Consider the following 13,811-nt stretch of genomic DNA (forward strand, 5'->3'; position numbering starts at 1 on the left):
ATGAGTGGCGTGCGGCCTGAAACCAAGCCCCACGTGCCACTGGTCAAACCCTTCACCTGGTGAGGGGCTGTGTCTTCCTGGAGGGAAGAACAGGATTTTTTACATTTGTCTGCCCAGAAGAGCACCTTTTTCTAACTCAATAGCAATACCACATGTACTAGCAGCCCCACTAGGGGAAAGCTGAGATAAAATATTATATTCACCTACTCCATGGGACAAGTAACTGAAATCAACCCTGGCGAATAATAATAATACATTTATTTAAATTTCGAGAATGGGTTGAACAACTGAGCACCAGGAAAGGCCAGAGCCAGGGCAGTCCCAAGGACCTCGGCATCTGGAGTCAATGACCCCCCTCCCCAGAACACTTCCATTGAAGCAGCCCCATCCCAAAGCTCCAATCTCTGCCTTGCGGTTCAAAATTCCAGGCTCTTGAGAGAAAACATCTGATTGGTCCGGCTCGGTTCAGCTATTCCCTCCATACTCATCAGCTATGGTGGGAGGGGGAGAAGGGGAGAGAAGAGTCATTTCGTACAGAAGATACAGCATAGATCCAACTGCTGAGGCCCTCATCATGAGTATCATGGGTATTTCAGAATCCAGACCCTAACTGTGAGCTGTGCAGCCCTCCAAGAGTTGCCTACAGAAGTTCCATACAGTTATCGAGGATTTGTCCTCCCCAGGAAGGCCAATGTAATCAATGACCTTCCCACAAAGTCCCGAGAGGCTACCTGATCCAGCCAGTCAGAAGATTCATTCCTGTCGCTGTTCATCCCTCTGGTTTCTCTCTGCACGCAGCAGCAGTGGTCTCTGTTCACCAAAGATCTGATTTATGGGCTCTCTACCACCAGCGGGAAGTCAATTCTTCATGTTTCCCTTACTGGGACTAGTGTCTCTGACAGCCTAGAGCAGCTACAGAGCTATTCACAGGCCAACCTATGATCAGAAATGAATTCTGGCAAAAGTCACAAAATTATTTTGCAGTGTCACGATTGGCAACCTTTTAAAATATTTAAAAAATGATAATACCTTTAAAAATCATCTAACAGAAACCCACGTAGCCAGCTCCCCAGATGCAACAAATGTGAACAATTTGCCATTTTGCTTCAGATTTCCTTATCTGTTCAGAAGACATAAAATAGTGCAGCTACAGCTAAGTCCCTGCCCTGTAGCCCTCCTCCCTCCTGCCCACAGACAGGAGTGCCATCCTAAAGTTGGTGGTATCATTGCCAAGAATGGTTTGGGTCTGACTTCTCTTTTTGTTTGGACCTCAGGTGCAGGATTCAGTCCAACATTCTCAGTGGGCCACACTCTCATCACTACTCATTCCACACACAGGCCCTGACTGTTTTATTTCCTTATTCCTTTGATCCTTGTTCACCGCCCAGCCCATCCCCCAGCCCCAAAGAAAGGCAACCACATCAATATGGTTGACATCACGTCTTTGTGTGTGTCCCTATAAAACATACATTGCCTTTCTGTGTAGATGTACTTTTAGTTTACGTAAATGATTTTGGACTGTAGATTGTATTGTTTCTTGCCTTCAGTCAGCATTGTTTTTAAGGTCCACACATAGTGTTGAGTGTGCATACAGTTGGTTGTACAACAAACTCATTTGACTTCTCCCATTCTTCTCCCATTCCCCCAGGGTGGTGGAGGAGGGAGGGGCAAACTGAAGAGATGGTTAGGAATAGGCTTGTCCTTTATTTATTTATTTATTTTTATCCTCACCTGAGGATATTTTTCCATTTTTTGTACAGATAGAATGGGAGGGAGAGAGAGGAAGGGAGAGAGAGTGAGAAACATCGACGTGAAGGGACACATCGAGTGGCTGCCACCCGCACGACCAACCAGGGCCGGGGACAAACTGCAACCGAAGTACGTGCCCTTAGCGGGAACCGAACCCGGGTCTCTCCGGACCGCAGGCCGACGCTCTAACCGCTGAGCCAAACTGGTCAGGGCTAGGCTTGTCCTTTAGACTCTATTCCAGGAAAGAAATGTGCCAAGGCCACTGCCCCTGACCATGCATGTGTACACACACACACACACACACACACACACACACACATACACCCCTTCAGCGGTGGCCCTGCAGGTGGAGGTGGGGGAAAGCAAGCTGGAGTTATATGAAGGAAGATCTGTCCTGGAGCTCTGGTACATTTAAATCCAAGTCCTTGCCTCCTCCAAGAAGCCTGGCCTGACCATCCCACGCCATGCAGGTCTCTTCCCTCTTCTGGTGACTGTGACGCTCATTTAATTATATACTAATCCATTCTAGTCTTTCTGTTCCTGTCTCCCTAATCAGACTGAAGTCCTCTTGAAAGAAAGGAAAATCTCTTGTCCTTTTTATCACTCTTGCTCAAGGCCTGGCCCAGAGGAAATGAGGGCAGGGATTAGAAAGTCGAATCGTGGTTTTGTTAAATTCAGGCTCTGCTCCCTCCGTTTTATGGACAGGCCATCTTTCAACAAACAGTTATGTAAAAGATTTTCAGAAATCCAGAGAGGACACACGCACTGTTCTCAGGGAGCCCTTTTATGGGGAATGAAAACATCCAAACATGAAGTTGTAGGACAATGTGGAAAATGCAAAGACTTGAGCACATACCTGTGATTCAGAGGAGGAAATTCCAGCTCATACAAAGGGAGGCTGGGGGGCTCCTCGAAGAGGTGATATCCAAGCTGAACCTGGGAACCCAGTCAGGACAGGTGTTCAGACAGGACAAGAGCTAAATTTAGAATTAGGAGTACATAAGAGGATTATGAAATAAGATTGAGCGAATGCAAGAACTATTAGTATTGTATGCATTTCAGTGATTACGGCTGCGTAAGGAATTACTGTAATATTGGCATCAAACAACTGTTTATTATGTTTGCAGATTCGTTGGGTTAGGAATCTGGACAGGGCACAGCAAGCCAGGCTTGTTTCTGCTCTGTGTTGTCTGGGCCCTCAACCCGAAGTATTGAAGGCTAAACTCTGGAACCCTCTGAAGGCTCATTCACTCACAGATTTGGTGGTTGGTGCTGGCTGTAGGCTGGGGGCCTCAGTTCCTCTCCACATGGGTCTTTCCATCGGTTGCCCCATAGAGGCTACTTTGGGTTTCTTCATAGCATGGCAGCTGGATGAGTACCCCCCCCAAAAAAGAGAGCCAGGTGGAAGCTGTATCTTAGCATCCAAAAACCATTAGCACCATGGTGTTGGTAGAGCAGGCATAGCCCCTGTCCAGCTTCAGTGAGAAGTAACATAGACCTCATGTCTCAGTGGCAGGAGTGTTGGTCACATTGCAGGAGGAGCATGTGTGATGGGATATGTATTTTGGTATGGCCATCTTTGGAGAATACAATCTTCATGGTATTCATTGATAGAGTGGAGGGACAATGATGGATAGACAGGCATATACTACTGTGGAGTCCAATATGCAAGGCAGAGGCAGCCAGATATGAGGCTTCAAGGAGAGGTCAGGACAGGTTCTGGAGGGTCTTAAAAACCACACTTAGGTGAATGCTTACGGGCAAAGGAGGACTTTGGAAGCCCCAGGACTCCTGCCCCCTCACTTTCAGCACCCAGTACCCTCTCTGCGCTTGATAAGAAAATGTCTAAGGTCCTCTATGGGTGGCTAAAGCAAAGGGACTTTCAGGGTTGGTCTGTACCCTCAGAATAAGAGTCACCATCCCCCTTCCCTTGTCCCTATGTGCATGTGTATCCACATCTATCTGGCAAAACCTAATTTCTCGACTCCAGAGAGACACAAATGCTGCTTGGGTGGCTGGCAAGGACTCTTTAGAAGTATCCTTCCAGATTCATTCTGAGTGGTTCTGGGCAAAGCAAATCCCACACTTTCCCACACTTTACACACACAGACACACACACACACACACACACACACTCAGAGGCCTACATAGTGTGGGCTAAAGGGGCAGCATCATATCAAGGGGAGAGCACTTTTTGGTAGTCAGGAGTCCTGTGTTCTCATCCTCTCTGCCCAACCAGCTGTGAGCCTCAGGGAGGGCCTTTGCCCTGCTGAACCTTGCAGACAAATGCAAGAATTGCACTGGCAGGAGTTTTCTCCAAGTATAGTCATTGGAGCTCTGCACTTAGTCACCTGGCCTAAAAACCACAGTAAGCTACTACCTCATACCCATTAGAATGGCTAAAATGAAAAAGATGACAATACCAAGTACTGACAAGCATATAAAGCAACTGGAACTCTCATACTTTGCTGGTGGAGATGCAAAATTGGATACTCACTTTAGAAAACACTTGGCTCTAAACATTTAGAAAGCATTTGCCACTAAAGCTAAACACCTTCTCTATGACCCAGCAATCCCATTCCTAGATATTTCCCCAAAGAGATAAAAACATATGTCCACAAAAAATGACTTGTACAACATTATTATAGCAGCCAAAAATTAGAAATAGTCCAGGTGTCCATCAATAGGTGAACCGATAAACCATTTAATAAAAAGAAAAAAAAAAAAAAAACTGCCCATACCTGCAACATGGGTGGATCTCAAACACTATGCTGAATGAGGGAAGTCAGAAAGAAAAGGACATATACTGTATAACTCCACTTTTCGTGAAGAGATAGATGATGCTAGAAATCGGGGCGGGGGGGGGGGTGGGGTGCATGGGACTGTCTGGAGCGATAGAATTGTTCTGTAGGTAACACAGATGTATACATTTGTCAAATGCATAGAACTGTATGAATAAGATCAGTTCATTTCACTGTTATACTTTAATCATTTTTTAATCATCTGGACTGCCTGTTAAAATGAAGCTTCCGGGACACCCCAGACCGGCTGAGGAACAGGCTCCCGCTTTGGTGAGAGCGTGGATTCGGGACCCAGGTCCCCAGGGGCTACACCACACACTCCTCTCCCCCCGTAGCCCCACCACACATCATCCCACCAGGCACTGGGCGCCTCCCGCTCTCCCGAGCCCCCCGCCCTCTGCCCAGTCGCCCCTGGTAACCAAGAAAGGGCTTGAAACCCCTCCAAGTGCGGCCGCCTAGGGAGGGGCATCCGCAGTGTCAGCGAGACAAGGGCCAATACAAAATGCGGGGTAATTGGCGGCTTTCTCATTCGGGCCCTTTGTGCGGCGGCGCGGAGCCTGCGCCGGGCTCCCCAGCCCCGGCCTTTCAGCCGCCCGCCGCCCTCCCCGCGCTCCGCAGCGCATAATTAATCGGGCTTCTCAGGGTCGCGGACAAAGGCGCCCATTCACCCGCCGCTCCTCCCCCCGGGGATATTGTTATTCCTGAAAACTGCGGCCAGCTGGGCCGCAGAGCAACGTCAGCTCTGTGGGAGAATGAGCGCCGAGGAGAGAGGGGCTCTGTCCCCGCGCCCAGCGCGCGGGATTAGAGCGGCCGGGCCGGGTGGGCAGGGGGCCGGGGCCTTTCTGAAGGCTGCCCGGCTCCTCTGAAAGCCTCGTGATTTCCATGGGGCCCTGGAGAAGAGCGCCATGCAAATGGTAATGGGGGGCATTGAGGCTGGTTCTTAGGGAAGGAGAAGGGGGTGCATTCAGTCTGGCCTAACCGTGGCACTGCTCCCGGGTGGGAGGCGCCCGTGAATGGCGGGGCGGGGAGCAGGGAAGGCCAGGGTGTCCCCACCTGTACCAGGCCCTCCCCGACACCAGGAAAAATGTGTCAAGGAATAAAGGCCTGAATCTGGGTCCGTGGCGCCTGTAGCGAAGTCGGGCTGGGGGCGTGAAGACCCCATAGCAACCTGGCTTCTGCTCCAAGGACCGCCTGGGGAGCTTGCTCGGAATAATATCTATACAGGCCTGGGCTTCACCACCAGAGAATCCAGCTCCCCAAGTCTGGGCCATGGCCAGGGCATCTATTCCATGGGCTCTCCAAGCACCTCTGAAGCCCACCCATGTTGGATTACCCCGCAGCACTGCCTGGGGAGATGGCTCAGGCGCTCTGCTTCCCGGTTCACAGAGGAGGAAACGGCCCGAGGAGGTAAACCCAAGGTGGCAGAACAGACGCTGGGTGTGCTGGTTGTGCCAGGGCAGGGCAGAAGGGACCGGCTGCTGGAAAGGGAGGTTTCACCTCCTTCCCAGAACATCACTTGACTGCTCGGGCCTGCTCTGAACTCTTCCCTCCCTGGCCTGTCCTTGCCGAAGATTGATCTGCCCTAGTTAAATGCCTCCAGCATGTTCTGTCTCGTGGGTTCACTGGGGTTCTACCCGCTCCATCAGAGGGCAGGCCCAGCGGTCACATTGGTGTGTGTCTGGGCTAGTGTTGGTAGAGCTCCAACATCTCATGACTCCGGGGTCCTGTCCTCCAGGCTTTGTTTCCCTTCAAGTCCAGTGTCCTCCCCAGGCCCAGCAGAGGGCTTGGTCCCAGGTCAGCAGTACAGGGCTTCACCTTTGGCAGTGAACCCAAGGACACAGGCACCCGTTCATTCCTCCTCCCAAAGCTGGGAGCAGTCATGAACAGCCAGCATAGATTTCCAAAACCTCAGCGTCCTGAACACCTCCCAGAACAAGCAGGGGCCTTTCCAAAACCCTGCCCATCCCAGCCCATCTCGCGGAGACATTCTGTCCCTCGGCTATACCCTGGAAAATGTTCCCTCAGCCGAAGACTGCCAGTCCTGAGCAGGACCACAGGCCCCGGAGCCAGACGGTGCCATAGAGCCTCGCTCCTCTGCAGGTCAGAGAAAGGAAGCCTCCTGTATTTTCAGAGAAGCCCAGGCTGACCTCCAAGGCCCAGAGAGGTCCAACCAAGCTCGCTGCTTCCACCAGGCCATGCTGGACACTGGAAAGCCAGCGTCATGCGACATTCATATCTGTGGGTTGGAGAATGTGCAGAAAACTCAAGAACGGAGTGAAGGGAAAGAGCAGAGAGCTCAGCCAGGCCTGGCCAGGCCTCTAAGGAGGCGGTCAACTGTCCAGCTCAAGCCGACTCAAACATGGCCTCTGTAGCCAGCAGCTCCCCGCGGGACCCTGTGACCTGAACAGCCCCCAACAGCCAGGCCACCAGCATGGTATCAAGCAGAAGGAAAAAAAAAAAGCCAGCTCTCTCCCAGTAAATAAACCTAAGTGATCCTATACCGTCTAGAAAGAAGTCTCAGCTATAAGGAAACGAGATGATGTAGAACAATGTCCTTGAAATAAACACTGGGGTATTTAGGAGTAAAGAAGCAAACTGTCTCTAACGTGTTCGCAAATGATTCCATAAAATGTAAATTATTGCTGAATCTTAGATAAGGCCTTACAGAAACTATGTGTAATATTCTTATACTTTTTCTGAAATGTGAGATTTAAAAAAAAGAAGAAGAAAAGCAGAAGGAAACACACGCACACACAACACAGCAGCAATATCCCAAATCCTACGCCCAAGGGTGGGACTCGGTGCTCCTGCCGTTACCACCTTCACACGTGCACCCTCCCTGCAGCTTTCACCGTCCGGTGACGGCCGCTTCGGAACCCAAGTTGGTTGGAAGGTCCTTAGGGTAAGGTCTGTGTTGTTTATCTCTATAATCTTATCAAAGCTAGGGCTGTGCTTTGTAAACAGCAAGCATTCGACCAGATCCGGCGTCCAGTCCTTTGCCATGGAAGGTTTCCAGCTCTGAGTGAGACGGAAGGAGGAAGAGGAGGGGACTGGCCAGTGGGAAGAGGAACCAAGAAAGATGGTAGAGTCTGTCTATATTGTCCAGTCCAGTACGCTCACGTCAGAACTGATCATAGCCGGGCCCTTCTGTTAATCAGATCCTTCCATTCTTCCACAAAGCTTGGAAAGCAACTCAGCCCCATTGGGGCTGCCCAGTAGGATCCACCCACAGCACTGACAGATACACAGCCTGAACCTGACCACATTCACTTCAACATGTGGTTGCCAGAGTCAGCCTTCTGCTTATTTAAACATCGGCTGGTTCTCTGAGTGTTTCATGTATGTGAATCTTGTCTCTCCAAAGAGATCGCAGGGTTGAGGGCCTTACCTTCTCCCACTCGGCCATCTTCAAGGGATTGATAGAGACACAGACCCATGAGGAGCTATCAAATGCCCGCACGAGGGACTGTGTCTGGTTCGCTCTCTTCTACATCTCCAGCACTTAGCGCCATAGTTGGCACGTATCTGGTGCTCAGTAGACTCACTGAATAACAGAGTGGGCGGGAATCCTGAGTTGAGTTGAGTTGCCGTCTTTGCCAGGGCACACTGAGCAGGCTCTTTGAGGCCGCAGACGCTCAGCCATGGGGACAGAACCAGAGCAGCCCCCCACCCGCCCCTCCTCAGAGCGCGTCCCTCCGGCTGCCAATTCTACCCTGTACCTGAGAAAGGCAGCCTCTGAGTTCTCTTCTCATGTAGCAAAAAGCTCAGTGAATGTCCGGTGGGGGTAGGACCTTCTGTAAGAGAGCTCTGGGTCAAAGTTATGGTCTCCCCGACCCCCTCTCTCCGTCAGCACATACACTGATAAGGACAAGGCTCAGCATGGGGGCCAATAGAGTGTAGTGCCTGCAGATGCCAGAGACCAAGGGAGAGCAGTGGGCTTGATGGGGGCAGGAAGAGGGTGACCAGAATGGTCATCAGGAGCTCCAGTTTCCTCCCTGGTGCTTGGGGCGGGGGCACTTACAGAGCAATCGGACTGCTTCTCCCACTTGCTAGCAGGAAGGGGAAACTGAGGCGTGGAGCTCTTCAGCGAGGCCCTGGGAACCCGTCCAGGCCTCCAGTACCCCAGACGAGGAGCCTTGTGTAGTGTTCTTCCTGCTGCTGCCGTAGGCCTGAGCCCAGGCCAGTCCAGGAGCGGCTGGGTGCTTTCGTGGCCTCAGCAAAGGGACATTTTAAGCTGCGCAGAGAAATCTATCCCACCTTGAAGGAGGGGAAAGTTCCTCCACGGGGCCATCTTGACAGAGCTGCTCCTTCCCTCCCAGCACGGCTCACCATCTCCCTGTGTCCCTGTAGGGGACACTTGCTGGGCCTGTGGCGCAGAACTGGGCATGCTCAGCACACATCGTGTTCACTTCCAATTTAAGAAAAAGCCAGGCTCCCTGGCTGGGAATTCATTCTTCCTCCCCCTCCTCCCTTTCTTTTCTTTTTCCCTCCCCTTCACTTTTTCCCAACCCCCCAACCCCAACCCCAAGGGCTTCCAAAGTGACAACATGTGGGCCCAAATCAAACCCTTGTCCTCAGGCTCCTGCTGGCCTCTCTCCCAGATCACCCACCTTCCCCCTTCAGCTCCACAACCCGGCCACCCTCCTCACCCCCACCCCCGCCATTCCTCTTTGTGGACAACTTTCTAAATGCAGCCAAACTTCCCCTTTTGGCCCACAGGCCCCATAAAACAGCTGCAAAGAGTCAGCAGCTCTGCAGAGGTCCTTTGGCCCTAGCCATTGCTTCCCCATCCCAGGTTCTAGAGGCCAGTCTCCTGCAGTAAACAGTGGGGAGACCCCCAGAGACACCATCTCCCCAACAATCTAATCTAGAGAGGATCCAAGAGCGTAGTCAGTGGGAGGACACATCCAAAGACTGGCCTGGTTTCCTGGTCCTGCTGACCCCTGTGCCACCCTGGGCAAACCACTTATTCCCTCCGGACATAGCCCTCTCCTTTGTAGAACAAGGAGCTAGAGTGGCTGATTTTCCTGGTCCCTTCCAAGTCTAAAATTCCATAAATGTGTGACTTTTCCTTAGAGTGCTTCTGCCCAGCGCCTGCCTAGGACAGACTTTCCCAGGGACACATGGCCAGCTAACAGTTGTTTAGACTCAAATCCAGTCTCCTAACCTGTACTCCACGTTCTCTCCGTGACGCTCGGCCCTCAGTAAGATAGTGGCTCTACTCCTGATTCCTGATCAGAATCACCTGGGGGGTTTTACAACATATCAGTCCCCAGCCGAGCCCCAGACCAACAAAACCAGAAGCTCAGGGTGAGGCCTGGTCATCAGTCTCTGGAAAGTTCCCCGGGCGATGCTGACCAAGCAGTCTGGGTTTAGGAGGCTCTGACTAACGGAGAGGAGCCTGCCTGCTCCCTGGCAGGCCCGAGCCTCCCCACGCACCTCCAAGGCAGATGGCCCAGGACCTGGAAGCCACCCTCGCAAGAGACAGGAGGCTGCGGGGTGTCCCCGGCCCGCTGAGGGCTTTGTGTGGATTGAGAAAAGGAAAACAGAGAAGGGAAACTGAAGCTGGGTGAATGCAGTGAAGGAGAAAAAGACAAGAGAAAAGGGAAGGACTTTGAGGTCAGAGAGTCATGTGAATGGCATTTAGGGAACAAAGCCCCTTCCACTGTGTCCCCAGCTCCCAGTTCATCAATCATGCTGGGTCCTGGTAAATCGCACTCTTCCACCCAAGGCGCAGAGTGTTGCTGCCCGTAGAGGCCCAGGACAGAAGGTTCACATCCAGACATTGGCCACTTCTGAGTCTATGAGCCCTATACCTCCCGTCCTTGGGCAGAGCTAGCAAAGAGCCCTCACTGCACAACACGCCTAGATCCCCCACCTCCTCCGCTCCAGAGCCAGGGTCTCCTGTCGGATATGCACAAGGCCCACCCTTGGCAAATCAAAAGAAGATGGTAATCCCAATAGAAAACTGAACGAAGGATATGAGCAAGTGATAACAGAGCTGCAAGAACACACACCAAGCAAATGCCCAGTTAACGTGTGAGAGAGGTTGGTATCGGGGAGGGAGAGACAAGTGAAGAATAGGACAAAGGGATGGCGGTCACCAACCTGGGGGCAATTGTGCCTCCCAACCATCAGGGGACATTTGGCCATGTCTGGAGCCATTTCTGGTTGGGGAAGGGAGGGGGTGCTGCTGACATTTAATAAGCAGAAGCCAGAAATGCTGCAAAACATCCTATAATGCCTGGGACAGGCCCCCACAGCAAAGAAGTATCTGGCCCAAAATGTCAATAGTGCTGCCTGAGAAACCTTGGACCAGATAGTGGGCAAACAGATCGATGAAAGGACCTTGCTAGGACAAGGATGACAATGTGCCATGAGTCACTGAGGCATGGGATTCATGACAATGAATAAAATGGTGATGAAAGTGGTTCCCAAGTGTTTGGCACACAGTAGGGTGTTCAGTTAATGTTCACTGCTCTACTGTTACTCTTTCCTTGAGGGGTCTGAACCCCTCGGCCCATCTCTGCTCCAGCAGCAAAGCTGGGGGCCTCAGGCCAGAGAGACTCCATGTCACCCAGAGGTGGGTGAGTGGAGTGGGCAGCCCAGCTCTAGCCTGTGCCCAGGCGGCGGGATGCTCAGATGCTCGGCCATGGAGCGGTGGCTGGAGAAGGGCAGAGAAGGGGGGGAAAGATGGGTGGGGAGCAAAGAGGAAGAGAAAGAAGACGCTGCAAGTTTCGATGTTTCACAACATTACAGAAATACCCAGAAAGCCATGGGGGTGGCGGCGCACAAGGAGAAGTTCGTGTTGGGCAATGGCTGCAGTTCTCTTCTCGAAGGCATGGAAAATCCTCTCTTCACAGCCTCTGGCTCAATGAATCCAGACCCTTCAGCGCCTCTGCAGTGGCCTGGTGAGGGACACGCCCCACAGCCTCGCCGCCTTCCGCCGTCTGCTCCCCTTCGAGTCCTCCTCACCCTTCTCCCACTCACCCTGGCCAAGAGGTCCTCTAGGGGTCTTCAAGCTGAGCCCCAGATCTGGCTCTGAGTTCCCCAGCAGCCCAAGCCAAATGAGAATTGGTGTCAGATTCATGGGTCACATTGCTCCTAGTCAGAAGCCCGCCGGTTTCTCTGAGTTTTGCCAAGAACTGGAGCATCACATCCAGGTGATCCAGGTGATGCTGTGTGACCTGGAGCAAGCCACCTCCCTCCGCTCTCTGGGCTCAGTGCCTGAGCTTGTCTGCCTTCCTGTGAAGGCAGTGGAAGGGAGGAATGTCACTGTAGCCCAGGGGTCAAGAGCCTGGGCTCTGGAGACAGAGGTCTCTGGCTCATCGGTCTTGTAAAACGCACTGGCTGAAGCAGCGAGCACGGACGACAGCGGGATCCCACGATCAGTGCAGTAGTGGGACTCCTCCGGCCATTTTCCACAAAGCCCATCATAGGGGGGGACATAATAAAGAGCTTGTGGCGGCTAAACGACACGGTCCAAGAACAACTCAGCTTCATGAGAGCCCGACTCAGTTCAGGGATAAGTCTCATCTGGAAGAATGGCTGGAATGCATGGCCTTTCAATAACCCCCATGAACTTTATTTCTCTCAACTGGGCTTTTGATAAAACTTGGGCAGCAGGAGGCAGTTGGAAGTTGTAACCGCTGACAAGGGTCTGGCAGGCAGCGCTCTGGTGCTGGGCGAGGGTGGGGCCGTGGGGCCTGGCACCTGCAGAGGCATCATTCATGGATTCAGCGATTCCCGGGCTCCCCCACAGGCCCAGAGCACGCAGGACTTTCTCCGCTTGCTCTGGCCAGAAGTGGAACTAGATAGAGAGGCTGTCGACATAGGAGCAGGGCTCGGGGCTGGTGGGGACCCTGGTCAGCACTAAGGGCCTTTGTTATTATTAAGGATAATAATAGCTTTCACTTACTGTGAATCTACACCACCTCTTCACGACCTCAGTGCATCCTCACAGCCAACATCTTAGGTAGATACATTTGACAGATGAATAAACTGAGGCCCAGAGGGCTGATGTAACCCAGTAAAAGCAGAAGTAACCATGCCTACTCAAATCTGTCTGATTCCAAAGTTCACACACTTGTAACCGCTACACCATGATAGCTAGCCACAAAGAATGGGAGATAAAATCTGTGGGAAAAGTGAAAAGGCAGTTAGTTTGCAGCATGAGAGCACAGGAAACACATGACTCTCAGAATGTGATCGGGACAGAGCCGGAAGCCTGCAGCAACGTTTAGAGTTTAAGACCATGGGGCTCCTCCGAGCCTTCTCAAGCACCCAGAGCCTGCTGGGTTGTAAACACGGTTGTACCCAAGTTTCTGTAAAAGCCGGGAGTGTTTCAGGAAGGGGCCCCCCTGCTTAAACAAAGGCTGCAGGCAGTGGATAAAGGACACCCCGTGACCAAGCTCAAGCTGCCCCTCAGGAGCTGCCGGGGTCCATCTGCATGTCAATGAACAAGCACCGTGGAGCTCCACACTCACTCTTGAGAGCCAGGCCGAGCTGGTGTGGGCCAGGGATCCCTGCTGGGCAGGGCCATCTGTGCCTCCTGTCACCTCCTGGGGAGCCAGTGGGTGGGCACCTCCAGGACAAAATAGAACCTGTGAAGTTGTCTTCCCAGCAGGTATCCCTGTGACTCCTTCTGTCACAGGACACCAGAGCCCCATCTCCTTTGACTGGATACACTGACCTTCTTCAGAAGTTCTCGTTAGGATGTGGACAGCAGTGTCTAGGTCACAGGGAAGCTTCCACATCCGTGAGCAATATGCTGACCAGCGGGGCCTCGGCTCAGCCCATGAAGTCTGATGAGTCAGGAGGACTGTGCTGTTCTCTCCACAGGCGGTGTGCCAGGCACTGGCAACGGGCCCACCCTGGGGCAGGTGCGAGGGTAAGGGGAGGAGTCGGGCCCAGTTCTTGCCCTCATGAGGTTTACAGTCTAGAAAAGGGCACAGAGGTAGAAACACCTCAGTGTGTCTTCATAAGTCCCTTCTAGAAAACAGAGAAAAGAAGGAAGTGTGGGGTAGAAAGATATACCTACAAAATAGATCCAGACTCTAACCACTAATCCCCACACCCGTTCATTGTTACCACCATCATCCCGGGCATAGATAGTGGCAATGGGGGGGGAGGGGGGAGGTGTCCTTGAACATAGCAGGCCTGCTCCTACCACAGGGCCTTTGTACTTGCTGTTCCCTTTGCCCTTCCACAAATATCTTCATGATTTGGCATCTTCATGTTTTTGTTCAACTGTCCGTTCTC

At 52.3% G+C, this 13,811-nt stretch overlaps 1 long non-coding RNA gene across 2 annotated transcripts; it reads right to left on the reverse strand.

Annotated features, from left to right (window-relative positions):
• Positions 1-279: 279 nt before the first annotated feature.
• On the reverse strand, positions 280-13,471 carry LOC118630852. 2 transcript variants are annotated; one of them, XR_004959694.1, is made up of 5 exons: positions 13,243-13,471; positions 12,469-12,686; positions 2,606-2,726; positions 732-955; positions 280-491 (listed from the first exon to the last, which is right to left on the reverse strand). It is a non-coding gene; the product is annotated as an uncharacterized LOC118630852 (long non-coding RNA). The 2 variants fall into 2 exon arrangements; XR_004959695.1 differs by lacking the exon at positions 12,469-12,686.
• Positions 13,472-13,811: the final 340 nt, after the last annotated feature.

Source organism: Molossus molossus, unplaced genomic scaffold (genome assembly GCF_014108415.1).
Source record: "Molossus molossus isolate mMolMol1 unplaced genomic scaffold, mMolMol1.p scaffold_m16_p_15, whole genome shotgun sequence".
NCBI classification, from domain to species: Eukaryota; Metazoa; Chordata; class Mammalia; order Chiroptera; family Molossidae; genus Molossus; species Molossus molossus.